We start from the raw sequence: 20,745 nt of genomic DNA on the forward strand, positions 1-20,745 counted from the left end.
TCATGTCAATGCCCGATGCTGGCTCCTTGAAGCGTCTAAGTGTGGCTTATGCTAGCATTGAAGGCAGCGCAGGTTGAAGTGGGGCTGTGGGGCTGGGAAATGGAGCTGACGACCCAGCTGCTTGAATGGAGCTGGGATGGGGAGTAAATTACAGGAGTTTAGGCGGGGCTAGTCTTAAAGCATAGAGCTCAATAATATCAATTTTACTTGGGGGTGAGAGAGCTTTAAAGGATGCTTGTGCAGGTCAGAGGACAATGTATAAGCGTTCTTTCCTACCCTGTGGTCCCAGGGATTGAACTCAGGTCATCAGGCTTGGCACAGTTTACCCACAAACTTCTCCAAGCAACAATCTCTCTCTCTCTCTCTCTCTCTCTCTCTCTCTCTCTCTCTCTCTCTCTCTCATTCTCTCTCTCCCTCATTCTTTCTCTCTCTCATTCTCTCATTCTCTCTCTCTTTCTCTCTCTCTCTCTCATTCTCTCTCATTCTTTCTCTCTCTCATTCTCTCATTCTCTCTCTCTCTCTCTCTCTCTCTCTCTCTCTCTCTCTCTCTCTCTCTCTCTCTCTCATTAGTGTCCTGTGTAATAGTGCTCAGTAACAGGGCAGGGCCGATGCTTGGGAACTGATAGGCTAAGTAGACCACTGGTGGTACCCCGGGCACCACCTAGTAATGTGAGCTCTTTTTGAACTTTTTCCCTGAGCCAGATGCCGACACAGAATCATCTTGGGCTATGACAGGTGCTTTTCCAGAAGTCTCTTCTGACCTCTTTACATGAAGAGAAAAATCTCCCAGAATGGGCCTGATGACATAGACCCTTTCCACGCAGTAACAGGAGACATGCTAGGACTTCTGAGATGGTCGGTTTTGTGTCATTGTTTGTGTTGTTTTGTTTTGTGTCAGCAGAAGATGATGAAGGTAACGGACTGGCCAAAACCACAGAGTCTGAGTCATTTCCAGCTCGAACCCCATTTGCATACAGAATGTATCCTGCCATGACCTTCAGATCTGAGGAAACTCGGGTTCCATCCCGAGAAAAGCCTGCCAGCATCCCAATGCAAAAAAAGAAAAAAGAAAAAAGAAAAAAGAAAAAAGAAAAAGAAAAAGAAAGAAAAGAAATCCCTCCTACCCAGGAATACTTTGGCCAGCATTCTCCAGGAATGGAGACCAAGACACTCGGGTGAACACACACTTCATTCTGTTTGACAAGATGAAATCAAAGGCAGTCCAACAGCTGGGGCTAAACTTTTATGACGTTTCTCTACTCTCAATACATTAGAGTGGTTCGGAAAAAGAAAACTTTTAAATTACCAGGTATGGTGGTGCACACCTTAAATCCCAGGACTCTGTAGGCAGGAGCAGGCGGGATCTCTGAGTTCAAGGCCAGCCTGATTTGCATAGAGAGTTCCAGGCTAGCCTGGGCTACAGAGTGAGACCCTGTTTATAAACTCAAAAGCGGGGAGGGACTATACTTGGACAATAATGTTAAGGAAATAAAATAAGATTTTATATGTGTGTGCATTAATGTAATGTAATAATGTACACACACACACATAAATATATATATATATATATATATATATATATTTGACAATTTACAAAGAAATTTTTTCCAATGTATTAGGTTATTTCTGAAAGCTGAGAGAATAGGTAATTTTGTCTTTCTTTTTAAATTTTGTATGTGTCTGTGTGTTTTTTTTTTTTTTTTTTTTCGGAGCTGGGGACCGAACCCAGGGCCTTGTGCTTCCTAGGCAAGCGCTCTACCACTGAGCTAAATCCCCAACCCCGTGTCTGTGTGTTTTGCACGAGTATCTATGTACTATGTGTGGAGTCCAGGAAGGCCAAAAGGCATCAGGTCCCCTGGGTCTGGAGCGATAGGTGGTTTGTGAACCCCGATGTGGGAGCTGGATCTTCTGCAAGAGCAGCCAAAGCTCTCGTTTGTTTCTCTCTTTGTTTGTTTGTTTGTTTGTTTGTTTGTTTGTTTGTTGAGTCAGGGCCTCACTGTGCAGCCTTGGCTGGCCTGGCTCTATGTGGTGATTTACTTTAGTGCTCTTAACCACTGAGCCAACTCTCCGGCCCCTGCTGTTTATCCCTTACACAAATGCTTTTCTGAATTCCTAAGTGGTAAGGAAAAGGTAAATTACCTTAAAAGATCAAGAGCTGAGTTACTGGGAAGTGTCAGAACCCAGTGGATCAAACTGGTCTACCCATATTGGGAAATACTATCCCTAGTATCTTCTAAACTCCAGGAAGCATCTGCCATATATTACCATGTCTGTGCCCAGTTCATTTTTATTTTTTTATTTTATGTGTATAGGTGCTTTTCCTGCATGTCTATCTGTGCACTAAGTCATGCTGGTGCCTGCAGAGTCTAGCAGAAGGCATTGAGTCTCCCGGAACTGGAGTTATAGACCATTGTAAGCCACCATGTGGGTGGCTGGGAATCGAACCTGGGTCCTCTGGAAGAACAACCAATGCTCTTAACCACTGAGCCATCTTTCCAGCCCCCTTGTCCAATTTTTAACATGTGACAAAATAAATTTTGAAGCTAGATTATAGTGACTTCTACTTCACCTGGGCAGCTTCAGACTCAGAACTGGCACAGCCTTGGTAATTTTGTAGTTTTACAGGCACTCATATGTGATCATCATCTGTGTAAGAAAGCTATCTTTGTAGCCTTGGCTGGACTGCTTCCTCTTGACACGCTCTTGGGGCAGCACTCAACACAAGAGCCTAGAATCCTTCCTCCAGAAGGAGCCTCCAGGACATGTCAGGGGTCAGTCCAAGGCTCAAGAGTCACTTCTCAGCTTATGCAGCCTTTTTATAGCATCCGTAGCATAAGCAAACAGCCAGCTTCCTATTTAGATAGAAGATGTGTTTGTTTTCAAGGCTACCCTCACCCTCCGGGATGGTGAAAATTCATGCTTCTGCTCTCCCGCTGGGGTTTTGAAATAGCCAGGGCCACTTGCAACCTTTAACCATGAAAGATAGTGGCAGGGAAGGCTGAGATTCACGATTCACGCCAGGCTGCTTCCCCAGCCTCTACCCCATCACTTACTCAGAATCTGGCCTTCTTTCCGCTCGTTGTGGTCCTATGCCGGGGTCACGCATTCCTTACTTTTCATGATGTCAGCAGTGTAATGATTAAGTGGAAACACTCTACCCCACTCAGTAGCTCACTTTTCCCTACAGAGCGCCAATGAGGACCCAAGGACCACGTGCTGCCAACATTCCCCAACAACTGGAGTACAGGTGATCTGAGATCCTGCAGAGTCTGTGAGCCCTGCTGATTTGGATCCTGCCCTGCCCCGTCACTAGGGATGTCTACTGGCTCCTCCTCCCTGTACAGCACCTACCCTTGGAAAAGCCCAGAGCAGACCTCTCACTGCCAGATAGCTATGAACTTGAAGACACAATTGAAGCAGAAATGTGCAGAGAGGACCAGTGGCTTCTCTGTATAACCCAAGTGTCCCTGGCTAGAGGAGAAAAGGATGTGGGAGGCCGCACAGCCAGAACAGCTTTACCCCCTCCCTGCTGCAAACAGAGGCCCAGAGAGTTTGATTTATGTGTTCAGCGTAACACACATCTTCGAATACCACTCTGGATCCTTGATTTGCATTTCCTGAAACCACCAGGTGAGCAAACTGGGAAACAGATGTAGACAGCATGGTCAAGGCTGACTGCACACGGAGCCTTCCACGTGCCTCACTCAGCAGGTTCAGCTTTGACCCCTACAGAGCGTGGACTCTGGACAGAACTGGCATTCTCTGAGCTCAGTGACCATTCCGCACCCCGAATCCATCTGCGCAATTGTGCTTAGCCGTCCCCGGATTAACTCCATGTTTGCATGGAGATCAAAATGCTTACTTTTTAGAAGTTTGGTCCTCTTCGGTGTCTGTCTTATCTGGCAAGGCATTCCTGCTTGGAATTTCCTGGGCTTTTCTTTTAAATGGAGAATGTGAGGGCAGGGTGTAGGGCTGGGGGGGCCTTCGATCTTCTTGTTCTTTTTATTTTTTTCCCCCAGAAACAACAATTGACAAGTACTCTTCACTCCCTTGGTCCTCTCTAGACAGTTAGGATCTTACTGCAGTCATCGCTTTCTTGCTTGACCTTACCCAAATCCCGCCTTTCTTAGTACATGGCTGTGATTCTGCCTTGTTGAATGTTTTTTCTCTTGAATTACCGTTTACACACACATAAAGAGTTCATACATACAGCACTCGCATGGATGTCAGAAGACCACCTTTGGGAGTCAGTTCTTGCCTTCCGCCGTGTGGGTCCTGAGGATTGACTTTTGGTAGGGCCTAGGGTTCTTTTATTGTTTGGTCTACAAAGTAAGTTCCAAGGCATGCAGGGCACATAGTGAGACCCTACCCTAAAACAAACAAAAACAAGCAAACAAAACATACAAAACAAAACGAAATTAAGAAAGATTCTAAGCATAGCTGAAATGTATGAAGCTTGGTATCACAAAGGAACTGGATTAGTGAAAAGATTCTGTCAGCATTCATAACCTGTATTTGTATAAGAAGGATCTTTAACAGGCATTTGGACCCAGAGAAGTTATGCAACCTGCTGAATCAAGCCCATGATGTGAGTTTCCTCCCTCCTCGCCTGGAATATTCCTGCCTGTGTCCTTCAGTGTTAGATCTCTGCATGTCTGATATATTCACTTAAGCAGGCTGGAAATATTGCTGGGCTTTAGGGCTCATTGGTAAAGTGAGCCTTGCCCCTTCTCTCAAACAGCTTTGCTAAAGAAATCTTAGTGGTCTTCACTTGAAGTTGTCCCTCCCTGGGACATACAGTAACTAGGAGACAAGGGAAGGACGAGGCCCTGGCTACAAGGGACAGTGTTACTGACTGACAAGAAGCAACCTCGCAGAAGAGCCTATGTTGACCCAGTAGTTGTTGTGTGTGGTGCTGGGGACCGGACCCAGGACCCTGTGCATTACAGACAAGAATTCTACCACCAAGCCATGCCCCCAGTCCCTGCCCCGACCTCAGAGGATGACTTACAAAGGGTTCTGTCTTACCAATGGAGCTCAGGCCTACAAAAACAGGGTGGTATCCGTGTAAAGTAAGTACATGCCTGGGTACCATCTGACAATGCTCCCAGATCACACTGCTTTAGGACAAGGATTCCCATGTTCAGCATTGTCAAATACTGGAGCCACCTGGGCAACTGTCTCGCTGACCCACACTTCTGTTCAAATGCATGCAGGTCCTCTGGGGGGTGGAAAACAGAAGTTGAGTCTTAAAGACACCGGCCTGGCCCTGAAGAAATGGCACAGAACCAGGAGAACTGGGTTGACTTTGGACAGGGGATGTAGCCTGCCTGCTCCACTGTGAGATACAGAAAATAATACTTTTTAAAGCACCTTTGGGTGGATTTTTGTTTGCAGCTTCTGGAGTTCCTCCGTCTCTTTCCTTAATGGGATCTCCATGGAGAGGCTACTGTTAACAAAGCACCCGTAGGTGCTGGGTGCTGGTTTACCACTGAAGATGCTTCTCCAAAAATGATTGGACTCAAGGGTGGGTGCCATCTTGACTCCTCCAAGCCTCCAACATCCAAGAATCAATCATTACAGTGTCTTGGGAAATGGGGATGGGTGTATCATAGAACTCACAGAATAGGGATGGGTGTATCGTAGAACTCAGAGACACTCTTGTGTCTGTGAGGGTAGCCTCTGTCTTCCTCTTCCTCCCCCCCAGAGGGCACTCTGTCCCTGATGCCACAATGAGACTGATGAGCCATCAGTCTTAGAACCCACCACCCTCATGATGGACAGACCATGGCCCCTCTCTGAAGAAGCCACCAGTACTGCAGTCAGGTGTAGAAGCAGGCACCTACTAGACACCAACCAGGTTCCCCCACTCACCCTGTGACCTAAGCCAAGCCCTGTCCCCCCTATGTCCCTGAGCCGGTTTCTCCACTGTTGGATGGATGGATTTGGAAGAGGTGCCACTTTAGCCTGCAATATGAAAAAACATCATCTCTCTCCAGAAAGTGTTTCCTTTTCTATCTCTTCCAAACAGCAACACCTCCTCTCTGCTTTCTGGGTACCATGTTGGGGTTCTTTTTACAAAATCTGGTTTTACAAGGTTTTTCTTCCCCAACCCTGCACCTACCACAGAGACCAAACTGGCCCCAGTGGCAGTGACCAAAAGCAACCCTCTTCCTCATCTGAACTCAATTTCCGCTTTGAACCTTATGCCAAGTCTAAGGCTTATCAGCCAGCGAGTGTATGAATTACCATATGAAAGAACCTGGTTGGACCCCATTTCAAAGAATCACCATTTCAACTTAGTGAAGAAAAACAACTAGTTCTTCAGAAAAACACATATAAATGCCTTCCTAAATAGCCAAGCCAATTTATACCCATAGAAGACGTAATCGTGTCCTTGTGAGATAAAAGAGCTCTCTAGTAGTGGCAAAGGGCCAAGAGCCAACCTGTTACGCTTAAGAGACATCAGCAGGTCTACCTCAGAGGCTGGTGCCTGGCTGAGGGGAGCCGATGGGAGATGGTGAATAGGGAGTGGGATCCACTGGCCAAGTCCTGCACCTAGGTCTGTCCATTTGGGTGGAGGTACAGGTGGAACTCAGCAAGGGCACTTGTTTGTGCTAGCAGGCTGCTCCAGCAAGAAGAAACGTGTCTTTGCCTACATGTATGTATGTATATATATATGCTGTTTTCAAAAGGCTTGAACCAGAAGCACAGGTGAGGTGGGGTCTGTATAAGATACTGTTTTAAAAGTGGTCGTGTTTGCCTTGAGAGACTTGCTCTCCCTGGATGCCTCCAAAATTAGATCCCCAAAGGGTTCCCTCTCACTCAAGGCTCAGCCTGGCCCTCTGGCCCAGCCTAATCTGGGACCCTCATTATCAGTTCAAACCTGACTTAAAAATCCCAAACCCACCAGATGTGGTGGCATGCACCTTTAATCCCAGCACTCTAAAGGCAGACAGAGGCAGGCTGGGAGTTCAAGGCCAGCCAGGACTACACAGTGATGAATCCAAGATGGCACAGCAGGCAGTAGGGTGGCAGCCATCCCTGACACCCACAGTCACACAGTTCCAGTGTGGCAGAAAGAGTCATTTTATTCAACATGAGAGCAGGCCACAGACAGATCTGCTCATCTGTTCTCACTTCTGTCTTTGGGGAGGCCAGAATTAGACAGCCGAGGCTGGGAGGGAAAACAGGGAGACCCGGGGAATGAATGGGGCCCATGGCCTCAGAGACCTGCTTTCCTAGGGAACCCACAAGCTGTCTGCCTCCCATTCCTCCCTCCACATCTTCTAGTCACCTCCTTCCTCCCTACACTCAGACCCACAAAGGTGGCCCCTACATCTGGCTAGGCTAGCATGCCAACCTAGCCGTCCTGACTGCTGCCTGGACAGGTTTTCTAAGACAAACAGCTACACTGGGTACAGGAAGGGAGAGCAGGTGCCCGTGAGGAAACTGGGGATCTGGGAGTTCCCAGCCTCAGCACCGAGCTGCACACCCAGGTGTCTTCTGAGCCATGCCCCGCCACAGTTCAGTGCCGCCCGCTGAGACCTGAACTATCTTGTCTGCTGTCCAGTTATAAATTAATCTCGTGTCATCAGTGATTAACTTATCCGAGCCACAGGAGCTGCTGAACCAAAACAGCCCCTTGGGGCGAAAGAGTCTCCTCTGTGGTGAAATGTGTGCGTGGATCTGTCTGTGACCCGAGTCACTCTGCCCTTTGTGCTCTGTCAGCAGGGGTGTGGGGACAGCCAAGACATGGGTCCTAATCTGGATGCTGCTGTCCTGAGAGGCTCACTGGGTCCCTGGAGGTGGGGAACCACATTCTGGGGGTTGTGAAATGAGGTTGGGGTGAAGTTGGAGTCTGAAGTTGGTGAATAAAACAGCCTGGGTTGATATAGAAGAAAAGGGAACCCGGGCAGTGGTGGTCACTGGTCATGGAGGGGAGGTGGGGGTCATTTTGTAGTTCATAAGCTGCACAGTGTGGGAAGGGGAATAGGCCTAGCTTGTAGCCAACTTTCCAATTCTATAGGACCCAAGAGAGAGAGAGACCTGGACTGGCCTAACATCACTCCAAAGAGACAATGAAAGGAACAAGAATAAGTGTCAAATCACACTTATATGTCAATTAAAGGCTCTGTTATTTACCTAGTGCACAGCTAGGACCACATGGAAAGACCCCCATCTCAAGAAAAAGAGATGGAAGGAGGGAGGGAGGGAGGGAGGGAGGGAAAGAGAAAGGGAATGTATAATAATTGTCCTGATTGGGGTTGGGGATTTAGCTCAGTGGTAGAGCGCTTGCCTAGCAAGTGCAAGACCCTGGGTTCAGTCCTCAGCTCCGAAAAAAAGAAAAAAAAATTGCCCTGATTGATGTCAGCCAAGTAAGAGACTCAATATGCTATGGGCATCTCATGATTATTGCAATTATAAAGGCACTTTGTGAGTTTGGATCATTTAAAAACACATTTCCATGCTGGGTGTCGTGGTACACTCTTATAGAAAGATTCTGCATTCAAGACCAGCCTGGGCTGCATACTTTTCCAGGTCAGTCTCGGCCACATAGTAAAATCCTGTTTCAAAACCCAAACCTCCCCCCAAAAATAAGTCTTCATCAAAGAAAACCCTCCCCGGGGCTGTTGAGATGGCTCAGCAGACAAGGGTATTAGCCTCCAAGCTGACAACCTGAGTTCAATCACCAGGACCCACACGCAGGCGAGAGCAACTCCCCCAAGTTGTCCTCTGGCCTCCACACAAGCACTGTGCCACATGCATCACACACACACACACACACACACACACACACACACACACACACACACACACAAACCATGAAAACATAATTTTAAAAATTTAATTCCCTCTCTCCAATTTATCATAAAACCTACTCATAGAAGCAATTGAGTTGGTTTTGTTGTTCTGTTTATGTTTTGTTTTGGGGGGTTTTTTGTCTTTTTTTAAATTATGGACTAAATGGCCAAGGAGTGTTTTGTACTGAATACATTGAAAGAAAAGCCTAAAACTATCAGCTGAATTTTAGGTGGTAAAACCCCTCTGCCTTTCCCCTTTGTCTATAAAACAAAAGAGGACTGGGAGTGTGGCTCAGTGGGAAGAGCTTGTCCAGTATTCATGAAGACCTGGGTTGGCTCCCACCACTTCCAGTGCTACAAGGGACTGTCTCAAAAATTAAATAACTAAGCAAATAAAACAAAATGAAACAAATCCTGCTGGTCTTGGTAGATATGGTTGGGGTGAGGGATTCTGACACTCAAATATTTCAAGTTTTAAAGCAGAATTGAATATCCATGTTCATTTCTTCTCAGAATGTTTTTTTAATCATTGTGGGGTTTTTTTTAATGTGCAATGGTGTTTTGCTTGCATGTATGTCTCTGTGAGGGTGTCAGATATCCTGGAACTGGAGCTACAGACAGTTGTGAACTGCCACGTGGGTGCTGGGAACTGAAACGTGGTCCCCTAGAAGAGCAGTCAGTGCTCTTAATCACTGAGTCATCTCTTTGGCTCCTCAAAGTCCATTTCGTATGTCTTCTACATTGCATGAAGCAACACCTTAAATATGTGGGAATGCAGATGGTTTAAATAGAAAGAGAAAGCAGAGAGAGGAGCGAGGGCAAGCCCTCGCCATCCCTTGTGAAGAACATCTATATAATATCAGATGTTTCCAGAAAAGTCGAGGGTGATGCGTCACAGGCAGAATTCCAGAAACCAGGTTGGCCAGGTTGGTTTTACCCAACTCAACCAATTAACGTGCACTTCTCCACAAATCCCCAGAGGTTTGACGTTGTCTTCTGCCAGCCTTCTGGATCTGAGCCATCCTTAAGGAACAAGCCCGCAGTATTACCCATCATGCTTTGGCTTGGCCGAACGCAATCGACAAACCTTGAGGTTAACGCAGGAAGTAGATGGTTGGTTTTTGTTGTTTCTGACCCGCCCTGTATTCTGCAGAATTCCCCCACCACCCGTGGCACCCTGCTGAACTGCTGGGGTGACTGGTAGCAGTCTGTTCGCAGATTCTGTTGTTGGCTGGATAGCCAAACTCAGTTTCCTTCCTCGTTACTTCCGGTCCTCCGTCCCACTTCAGCCTCCTTGCTGCCAAAAGCAGCTCTCACTTCTGCCTCGGCAGGGGTGGCCTCCTGGAGGAATCTACCCCTCCACTCTGCGGAGTGAAGAGCACAGCCACATTTTCTGAGAATTTGCCCTGTGCTCCGGCTAAATACTGAGCACGGCTGTCACACCAAGGGACTCCAACTGGTGGGTTAAATGAGAAACTCAGGAGGGTGAGTACCTTGTTCAAAGATCATACCTCTTTTTCAGCCCATGACACTTCAACTAGTAGAATCCTTCAACCTCGACTTCATTTCAAGGCTTCTGGGAAACCTGTTTAAAAAGAAAGAAAGAGACATAGTGGTAAAAGCCTTTAATCCCAGCATTCCACGGCAGGCAGATTTCTGTGAGTTTTAGGCCAGTCTGATCTATATGAGTTTCAGGACAACCAGGGCTGCCTAGGGAGGACACTACCTCAAGCAACAAAAGAAAACAAAGAGAGAAAAAGGAAAAGGAAAAAAAACAATGACGTCACCGCACGCCAGGGTTAATTCCCTGCGCTTGCTTCCCACCCCAGGTGATACTAACTAGGAGCCAGAGACAAGACCTTTGACACCAAACTCCACCGCAGTACAGCATGACAGTATACTGGATATATTTGCTTCTCTGTCTCCCTCCTCACCCCCACGGCTTTAATAAAATCATGCCTGCCTGACACTGTATCTGACAGCTACAGCAGGGATGTCTTGTACTTATTGCAAGATAATCACTAAGAACCCTAGTAGAACATGGCCAGGACTGCATGCCAGCCTTTATGTGCCAACGGAAGAGCCCAGGGCCTTTGGCTGTTCAAATGCTTGACCCATAAGGGATTTACATATTCACTACTCAGTCTAAGCTGTTGATCTAATCAGCCAAAGCCAGATAGGGAGGTGCATGCCTTTTAATCTCAGCTCTCTCAGGAGGCAGAAGCCTCTGTGAGTTCAAGGCCTGCCTGGTCTACCTAGGAAGTTCTAGGCCATATAAAATAAAGAAAGAAAAATGTAAATCCGAAGGAGAAAGTAAAGAAAAATGTTTAAAATTGTTTTTAATTGAAGAGTAATTTTTTTTTTCTTCTTAATCTTTCTGTTGTGGTTTACAGCTGGGTTTTGGTCTCTTGGTCACCTCCTTGCTCCTGTAACCATTAGGTGGCGCACGTCTCAAAAGTTAGCCTTCTGTAGGCCTCCTTTTGTCTCTATTAGAAGTCAATCCAAGGGAGTGGAGGATGTGGGCCAGATTTAGCAAATGAAAGTTTATGACTCCCAGTTAAACTAGAATCTCGAGTAAGCAGAATGTAGTGCGGAACTTACGTATACTAAAAAAATTTACTCGATGTTCACCTGAAATTCTAATTCACTGGCAACTTCGGGGTGGGTGTAAACAGCCGTCAGTTTCTCCTATGACTAGGATTTAGGGATGGCGTGCTTGAAAAACGTTCAGAGTGACATGAGTGAGCCAGCAATTATGACCATGTAGTCACCACTCTTGTGAGACATCTCAAGTGCCCCAAAGCCTTAACACACCCTAAGCCTCTACTCCCCGGCTTGTCTCCTGTCACCATGCTCCTGCCCTGACTACATCTCTTGTATAATCAAGGCAAAGGTCTGGATTGCTCCACTGGCCTCCTTTGCTTTCTTTGGCAACAGCTTGGGGTAGTTTACCTCACACCTCCTGCGCTAGTCTGAGGCCCACAACCTCGGTGTTCAGTTTGACAGAGAACAGCATAGATAGGCCATGTGTAAGACAGAGCCTATGTTGATCGAAATATAAATGGCACATGATGTAAATCTTTGTATCCCATGCCTGCCCTTAGCCAGCCTCTTGGCCAGCCTCAAGTTTAACACTTAATGGGGGGTGGGGGAGGGAGTAGGAAATTGACCTGAACCCCAGGCTCTTTCTCCACATGCATTGGCTACTCTCCCTCCCTGACCACAGGATCTCTACAGGGTCAAAGACAAAAGCTATAACACATCCTCAAATTCGCAGCATCCCACCCCAACTCAGGGTCACACTCACTATGCCGCCCACACAACTATGTCACAGGTGAGACCCCGATGGGCTCTACCTGTGTGAATGCTGTGTCACAGGGGAGAGAGAGAAGAGGGATGAGACAGAAGAAGCAAGCTGAGAAAAGTTTACATGAAAGAACCCCTTGGAAGTCACCCAGTCACACCAGCTCTGCTACAGGACTACTCTCTTTTAAAGAAGAAGAAGGCCTAAGGGTCTGAAGCCTCCTCCATCTGAACTACTACATCTGCCTTTTTACAGGATGCATGGCAGAACACCCATCCCTTACCAGAGGAATCCACTCACTTGTATCCTGAAACCTATTCAAAGTAGAACAGCCCCCATAGGATTCTGCTTTCAATATCAGGACAAAAGGAAAGATAACCTCCATTTGACAAGGGAGTAGGGCGCTGGTGGGGCAGGGACCTCTTGGTAGACTGCTGACAAGCTGTGCACATTTTTCAGGCTCTGAGGAGAATCACGAGGTTGCCATCCACAGAATGGGTGCACATTCCTGTGCTTTCCCTGGTCCTCTGTTTCCCTTCCCTTATAGAGTTGGGAACTAAACTCAGGTCCTTTCATATGCTGGACAACTGCTCTCCCATTGAGCTACACCCTCACCCCTCACAGGGACTGATAATAAATTAGCAGACTCACACTCGGAAAAAAATTGGGTCCCAAAGGGCATGCCTACACCTTCCTCCATACACAGAGACAAATAAACAAATGTAATTTAAAAAAAAAATCTAAGAATGATCTGTGAGTATCTGGATGCCTTAGATCAGTGATTTTCAACCTGTGGGCGGAGACCCCTTCATGGAGGTGACCTAAGACCATCAGAAAACATATATTTACATTATGATTCATAACAGTAACAAAATTACAATGAAGTAGCAAAAACCTGGAGGGAGTGTTGCAGCGAACTTTATTGATGGTATTCAAGAGAGAAGGGAGGGCTCCCCAGGCCCCTCCTGTTATTATGGGGGTCTGGGATGGAATTGTGAGGGAGGTGCTCAGTGTTGGGGGCTGAGTTGGGATGGGGACTCCTCAGCAACTGAGGGCCTCTCTCTTGCTCTCAGATTCTCACTGGGCTGGGGTGGGTGATCCAGGGCTTCTTACTCCTTGGAAACCATGTAGGCCATGAGGTCCACCACCCTGTTGCTGTAGCTGTATTCATTGTCATACCAGGAAATGAGCTTTACAAAGTTGTCATTGAGAGCAATGCCAGCCGCAGCGTCAAAAGTGGAAGAGTGGGAGTTGCTGTTTAAGTTGCAGGAGACAACCTGGTCCTCATGGTTGAGGGGTCACCACAACATGAGGAACTGTATTAAAGGGTTGCAGCATTTAAAAGATTGAGAGCCACGAACTTAGATGAACACGTGGATAATGAGAGGGAATAAGGTCAGAAGTTACCAGACCATCTTCACAGCTCTCAAGGCACACAGACTAAGCGGAAGGTCAGGACCCCTGCTCTGGAAGTGAATTGCACATCCTGACAGACTGGAGTAGACTATTCTCACTCCCCTCTGAGAAATTCCTTCCTGTTCTGGGAACTTCCCCGATCCGCAGGGAATCATTCTGCACACATTTTCTGAGTACCTTTTCTATGCCATGTGCCACAGATAAAAATACCGGACTACAAGTAGGAAGACAGACCGGGGTTCGGAAGATAGCATAGCAAGAGAGGCGGCGGAGACAGTGGCCTCAGCAGTCTGACTTCCACAGCGATTCGAATTCAGATCCTCTTTTCAAGGAGATCATAATCTAGGGAATACAGATAAACCAGTCAATAATTAAGTAAAGCTGTATCAGCGCTAGAGATGAGGAATACAGAGAGGCCGAGGAGGCTCAACCAGCGGCCGGAGATGAAGAGGCACGCCAGGAGTCGGTAACAAAGGGCCTTTTATATACATGGAAGATTAGATTTGATTTTGAAAGCCGCAAGGAGCCACTTGAGGATGTTAAACGGAGTGAGTAAGGTCTTCAAAAACGTGACCGAGTCCATTGGAGTCACACTGTGGGAAACAGATTAGACGCTACAGAAGTAGAAACTCATGATAGTATTCAAAAAGGTCTCCCATACCTGCTCCACTTGTGGCCCCCTCCCCCTCCAGCTGTTCTCCAGGGACATGAACTGTTGCATGGTGGCATTTGGCTTCACCGCCTTCCTGCATCAGCTCCTCTCTTCTGCTTTATAGGTAAATTTTCTAAATTCCTGAACTGTCTTTAGCTTGTCCTTTTGTCCTCTCTGAAGCCGGGCCTTCCCTCTGTATCCTAGGTTGGCCTGCACTGCCTGAATACTGGGATTTCCGAACAGGCACTGGCACGGCCAGACCTTGCTCTTAGGTGATGTGCAGAGTAAGGCCCCCTGCGGGGAGACCCAGAAGGCCTTCCCAAGTTGTAGTGGACCCCTGGAAATCCCAGGGCCAGGGAAAGTAGCAGACACTGAGTGGAACTGGCCTAAGAGAGAGGCCAGGTGTGCTGAAGGCGGCAGAGCCACAGGGGTGAGGCTCCCCAAGTCTGTTTGGTCCCTCATGCTGCCATCGTGCGCCCCAGACGGCAGACGTAGAACTACAGTATGTGTGCCCTCCTGGGTTGCTTTCTGTCTTGCTTTAGTTGGGTCTTTCCTTGATACGACCCCAATCTCTGTATTTGAGTGCAAAGTGCTTGCTCTGTGACATTGAATATTAGAATAAGTACCTTGGATTGAGGTGGACTAATTTTTCCCCCAATTTTAGGGAGACTCTCAGCTAAGAGTTTTGAGTCTTCCTGAAGAGCTTTGAGCTTTGAACTTTTCGAACAGCGCTGGGTCCATTGTGGAGGCTCTTTAAGTAGGACTGAATGCATCATGTGTTAGGAGATGGCCTTGAGCCTAGGGGTGCTACAGGCAAAGTGTTATGTTTTTGAACCCGAAAAAATTCCCGTGGGCTCATGTGCTGAACCTTTGATCCCAGCTGGTGGTGCTGTTGGGGGGAGGGAGGCTGTGAAACCTTTGGTGGTCGAAGGTGATTGGAGGGGATCCTTTGCTGGTGATAGCCCAGCTCTGAATCCTAGTCAGCCAGGAAACAAGCTACTGCTCTACCACTGTAACCAACACAGACCGAGCGGCTCCTACTGCAGCGCCTTCTCTATGTCCTTCGTGTCCATGACTGTGTCTCTTCAAACTGTGAGCTAAAGTCAGTCCTTCTTCCCAGAAGTTGCCTCTGTCAGAAATTTTGTCACAATGACCCTCCCCACTCCATTGAATGTCACTAATATACCAACTGAGATAAATTAGTAAATGATAGGTGTGAGTTTTAAAATTCATTTAAAATAAAGTTAAATCTAGGGCTGGAGAGATGGCTTAGTGGTTGAGCCCCGACTGCTCTTCCAGAGGTCCTGAGTTCAAATCACAGCAACCACATGGTGGCTCACAACCATCTGTAAAAAGATCTGATACCCTCTTCTAGTGTGTCTAAAGACAGCTACAGTGTACTTATATATAATAAATGAATAAATCTTTTTAAAAAAATAAAATAAAGTTAAATCTAATTAGGAATTAATCATTTTGTGGAAATGATTTAAAAGGAAACTGGTGTTTAGGTTATACAAAATTCACAGTCTCACTGATTTGTTTTTCTATTCATAAAAGAAAAAAAAAACTAACAACATAGAATCTCAAATCCCTATCTCCCACAATACATAAAAATGAACTCAAATGCTGTATCATCCTAAACATAAAAGGAACTATTCTAAATAGTCTAGAATAAAACAGAAGTAGTCGTCATGTAGACAAGTAAAAGTAAGATGCTGAATCATGTAATATACAGTGTGCGCACGAACAGACACACACACATCCTTAAAATACACCAAGCATTTTTCATAATTAATTTGAAAAGGATAGACAACAAACCTATACCAATTGAAAACCCAACAAGAGACAGTATCAGGGGACATTACAGCACAAAAGAAGCTATGTTTTATATAGAATATATATTCTATGACGTAGCAATTGTGCTCCTGGGTATTCATGTGTTTATTAAAATATATTTATTAAAAGGACATTCAGCAGGGAAAGGGATGTTCAGGGCTGGAGAGATGGCTTAGCAGGTAAGATCTCTGGAGTTCAAGGAGCATCCCTCAGCACATGCTCCCGTAATCCCAGTATTTGGGGGATGGAAGGACAGCAGACAGGGTCACTGGGGCTAGCTGGCTGGCTGGCTGGCTGCCACCTGATAGGGAAAATGGCTAATTCCATGTTCAGCCAGAGTTCCCATCTCAAGGGAACAAGAAGAAAGTGACAGAGCAGGAGACCTGACATCCTCCTCTGGTCTTTACATGTGTCAAAGCAAGTGTCCCCACATGTGTGCAGACACACACACATTTTATGGGTTGGTATTTTGATTGGAGTCATATTTATTCTGGCCATCAACTCCCAGAAAACATACTGCCTTGCATTTGGCGCCATGCCAAGTACAGAAATGAGAAAATCGGAGTTCAGAGAGATGAGGTAACTTGTGTAAGTCACATGATCAAGGTTTGAGCCCAACACTGCTCTTTTCCACATCTGACCTTAGAGCCCTTCACATTGGTAGACTAAAGTACATCTACTGCCGCTGTCGCCCACTGCCACCTGAAAGACACATGTTATGCACAGTTATATCTTCTCAGCTCCCAGCCAGGTCCTAAGACTAAGAAAACCCCCCAGTACTTAAATGATTTCTTATGTGCTTAACAAATGACAGCGTTAAACAAAAATGATGACCCCTAAGAACCTAACTCTTACTACCTGACTATCTGATGCCCTTTAGGCCTCTGTGCAGCTCCTCCCCTGCCACGGCTGATGTGGAGCAGCAACCATGCTGTCAGGAGACCAGTGGAACCAGGCATAAGAGAACTTGGCTGCATTTGGACCAGCTGCCCTGTATCCCCTTACCCTCTAACGACACCCATATTTAGTATTTATCCTTCTGAGTGTGTGTGTGTTGTTCCACAAGTGTGCACATGGGTATGGAATCCATATCTTCTGAATGTGTGTGTGCTACACAAGTATGCAGGTAGGTACGAAAGCCAGATCTTCTGAGTGTATGTGTGTATGTGTGTGTGTGTGTGTGTGTCTGTGTGTGTCTGTGGTGTTGCACAAGTGTGCATGTGAGTATGGAAGCCAGATGTCACTCTTGGTGTTGTCTTCAACTTACCCCCACTTTCTTCTCTTTCTGATTGAATTTTTTCATTCTTATTTTATGAATATGAATGTTTTGACTGCAGTCATGTATGTGTAACTTGAGTGTGCCTGGTACCCACAGAGGACAGAAGAAGGTGTTGGTTCCTTCTGGAACTGGAGTTACAGAGAGTTGCAAGCCTGCATGTGGGTGTTGGGAACCAAACCCAGGTCCTCTGCGTGAGGTAAGCTAGCACCACTGAACTATCACTCCAGTGCCTACTCCTTAGTTTTTGAGACTCACTGAACCTGGAGCTCACTTTCAGACTGGCTAGACTAGTTGGCCAGTAACCCCCAGGAATCCTCGTGTCTCCGCCTTCCTGGTGCTGGGATTACAGATGTGCACTACCACATCTGCTTTTGACGTGGGTGCTGGGAATCTGACCTCAGGTCTTCATGTCTGCACATCGCTGACTGAGCCTTATCCTCTCTCCTCCTCTTCGTCCCCTTTACTGCGTTTTCCTCTTCTGCGCCAGGCAGTCTGGTGGGTCCTCCCGATCTTTGGCTGAGCAGCTTAGGAGGTGACTGATCCAGCTCATGTTCTTTACTTGGATTGGAACTTGAGCAAAGAGAAAATAAGTGGGGATTGCCTGTGGCACTCTGGTAAGCACCGGCAAGCACAGCCCCTCCCTGGGCCCCTGACGAGATTTCCCAGCCTCATTCTCTAGCTAATGTTTTCAGCCCCTAGTAGCCTGCCATGAAATACAAACAGATAGACAGCCTTTTATCCTTCTGTCTCTATCTCAGGGTTTCTAAGGTCATTCTGTGAAGAGACACTATGACCACAGCAGCTCTTAAAAAGGAAAACATTTCATTGGGAACGGCCACAGGTTCAGAGGCTTTGTCCATTCTTGTCATGGTGGGAAGCATGGCAGAGTGCTGTAGAGGAAACTGAGGGTTCTACATCCAGATCTGCAGGCAGCAGGAAGACAGAGAGACACTAGGTTTGCCTTGAGTATTTGAAATCTTTTTTTTTGTTTGTTTGTTTTTTTTGTTTTTTCGGAGCTGGGGACCAAACCCAGGGCCTTGCGCTTCCTAGGCAAGCGCTCTACCACTGAGCTAAATCCCCAACCCCGAGTATTTGAAATCTTAAAGCCCATTCCCACTGACACACTCCCTCCACAAGGCCACACCTCCTAGTCTTTTCAAATAGTCATTCCCTGTGAGCCTAGGGACCGAACCCAGGGCCTTGTGCTTGCTAGGCAAGTGCTCTACCACTGAGCTAAATCCCCAACCCCATAGGGGACCATTTTTATTCAGACTACCACAGTCTCCTTTTCTCTTTCTTTCCCATCCTCTCTCATCTCCTTCCATTGCCCAAGCTGGCCTCAAATTCCCAAGCTCAAGTAAGCCTCCTCCCTCAGCCACCCAAGAAGCCATACCACCATGCCTTCTAGTAAACTTTTTTGCTTAAGTTCATTTGAGTGGCAATTTAAAGACTCCTGATTGACAGATGAAGTGGGTGTTACAAGGCTAAGCTCTGGTGTTTGAGCAGAAGGATAGGAATTGATCCATGAGAATTTGGCCATCCTCTGTTATGCTACAGTGAACAAATAAAACATTGTCCTATAAGACTCTCCTGGTTTCCCTGGGCTGTGACACTGAAGGACACTGTAGGAAAGGTCTTCCATTTTTCCGAAGAGAGGGAAGAGTAAGAGCAGACGGAAACAGGCTGCTTTGAACGCCTGAGGAGGAGGCACAGGTACCTGAGAGCTGCCTATTTGCCAATGGCCAGCAGTTCTCTGAGAGCTGGGGAGAGAGAAGGGACTGTGTTCTTCCCCTTCAGGTTAAAATGGGAAGGAATTGGAAACATGGAGCCCTGACAGCCAATCTCTGTTTGTGACTAGTTTCAGAACCTGCCAATGCCAACACTTTCCTGTCTTACGGGGTGGTTGTGAGGCTCAAGAGAAGGAAAGCCAACACTGAGTGATGGATAAATGTCACCCTCAATATTTGTGTGCTCATTGGGAGCTATTCCCACCCAGACTATGGTTTTGCATATTTTTGACTAGAAGCCAAGAAAGAAACATTATGCTGGAGGCACAAGGGGATGCCAGGACACCTGGGCCAATTCTAGCAGAAGGGCAAGGCCAGGAAGGCTCTTCTTTCAAAGCCAGGATGAGATAAGATCTCTGATTCCAGGGACGATCTACAGTGTCGGCCAGAAGCCCCAAAAGCCAGAATCTCACAAATGTTTTAAGAGTGTCGTTTGGCCAAAGAAACTTCAAGCCTTGGGCACAACGGTCTGTGAAAATTATTTCAGACCACCAAACTCACATTGGCAGGAAGATGCCTCAAAGAATAGTATAGTCCCCAGATGTTCCCCTAGGTGTGCATGTTGTGTAATCCTAGGAAAGACCATCCACAAGAGAGATTTTCCTAAAGAGAAAAGCTGGGACCACAGGGAGGGAGCTTTTGGCAGGAAAGACTTGAAGAAAGGTATGTCCTTACACCCAGAACATCTATGACATTTATGACATCTATGACATCTATGTGGTTTCCAGCAGAATACAGTAGGCAGTGAACCAGTGACCACCATGAACAGTTTCATTTCCCAAATGAGGTCAGGGCTTGGGAGCATTCGTGTGGTATACGTGTTGCATGTGGGCACCCATCGTACAATGTACAAGTATGTGTGCATGTTGCATGTATGCAGAGGCCAGATAATGGCATTGGAAGTCTTCCTTGACACACTCTATCTACTGAGACAGTCTCTCACTGGAACCCAGAGTCGCTTCCTCAACTAGCCTAGCTGGCCAACTTGTTCTGGGGACCTCCTGTCTCTGCCTCCTGAGTGCTGGGATTCTAGGTGGGCCACTACACCAGACTGGTGTTTACATGGGTGCTAGAGATCTGAACTCAGTTCCTCATGCTTTTAACTGAGCCATCATCGCCCAGTACCCTTGAGAATCTTTAATCACAATCTCCTTGTGTCTCTGCCACTGCTGTTAATGGAGTGCATAGGTGGTGATTAGAGTTAACCATTTAGCCTCACAGGACCAATGTTAGGAATGCCAGTCACCCAGACAGTCACAATCAGATGAAATTATACCCTACTTCTGGGGACAGAAAGGTGTTGCTAGTATGGATCTGGGCCAGCTAAATGGTGGACTGACTCTATGGGATATACGTGAATTTTACAAGTTAGCATTACTCCTCTGATAAAGTGCCTTCAAATGCAGATACGTTGGCATCCCCATCCTGTCTACAGATCTTGGACCAGGCTTTGATAGCCTGTGCTACCCCTGGCTAATGAACAGAGCTTGTAAAATCTGAAACAGAAGCTAAGTCTGGAAAAGAAATGTCTTTACTTTCTCCATCTCTCCTGCAAGGAAATTATTAAGGAGAAGGCTCTCTCCCCCTAATGGCATGGCATGAGACTTACAGTCACTATGGGTATGTGTGACCCTAAGGACATGGCTGAAGTCAGAGGGTGACAGATA

The 20,745-nt window shown here is 46.7% G+C and overlaps 1 long non-coding RNA gene across 1 annotated transcript; it reads left to right on the forward strand.

The window, feature by feature from the left end:
• Nucleotides 1-1,112: 1,112 nt before the first annotated feature.
• On the forward strand, nt 1,113-4,214 carry LOC148003013 (uncharacterized). Its single transcript, XR_015631890.1, has 2 exons — nt 1,113-1,309; nt 3,188-4,214. It is a non-coding gene; the product is annotated as an uncharacterized LOC148003013 (long non-coding RNA).
• The last annotated feature ends 16,531 nt before the right edge of the window (nt 4,215-20,745 follow it).

The sequence above is a fragment of the Rattus norvegicus genome, chromosome 10, assembly GCF_021556685.1.
Source record: "Rattus norvegicus strain SHRSP/BbbUtx chromosome 10, alternate assembly SHRSP_T2T, whole genome shotgun sequence".
Lineage (NCBI taxonomy): Eukaryota > Metazoa > Chordata > Mammalia > Rodentia > Muridae > Rattus > Rattus norvegicus.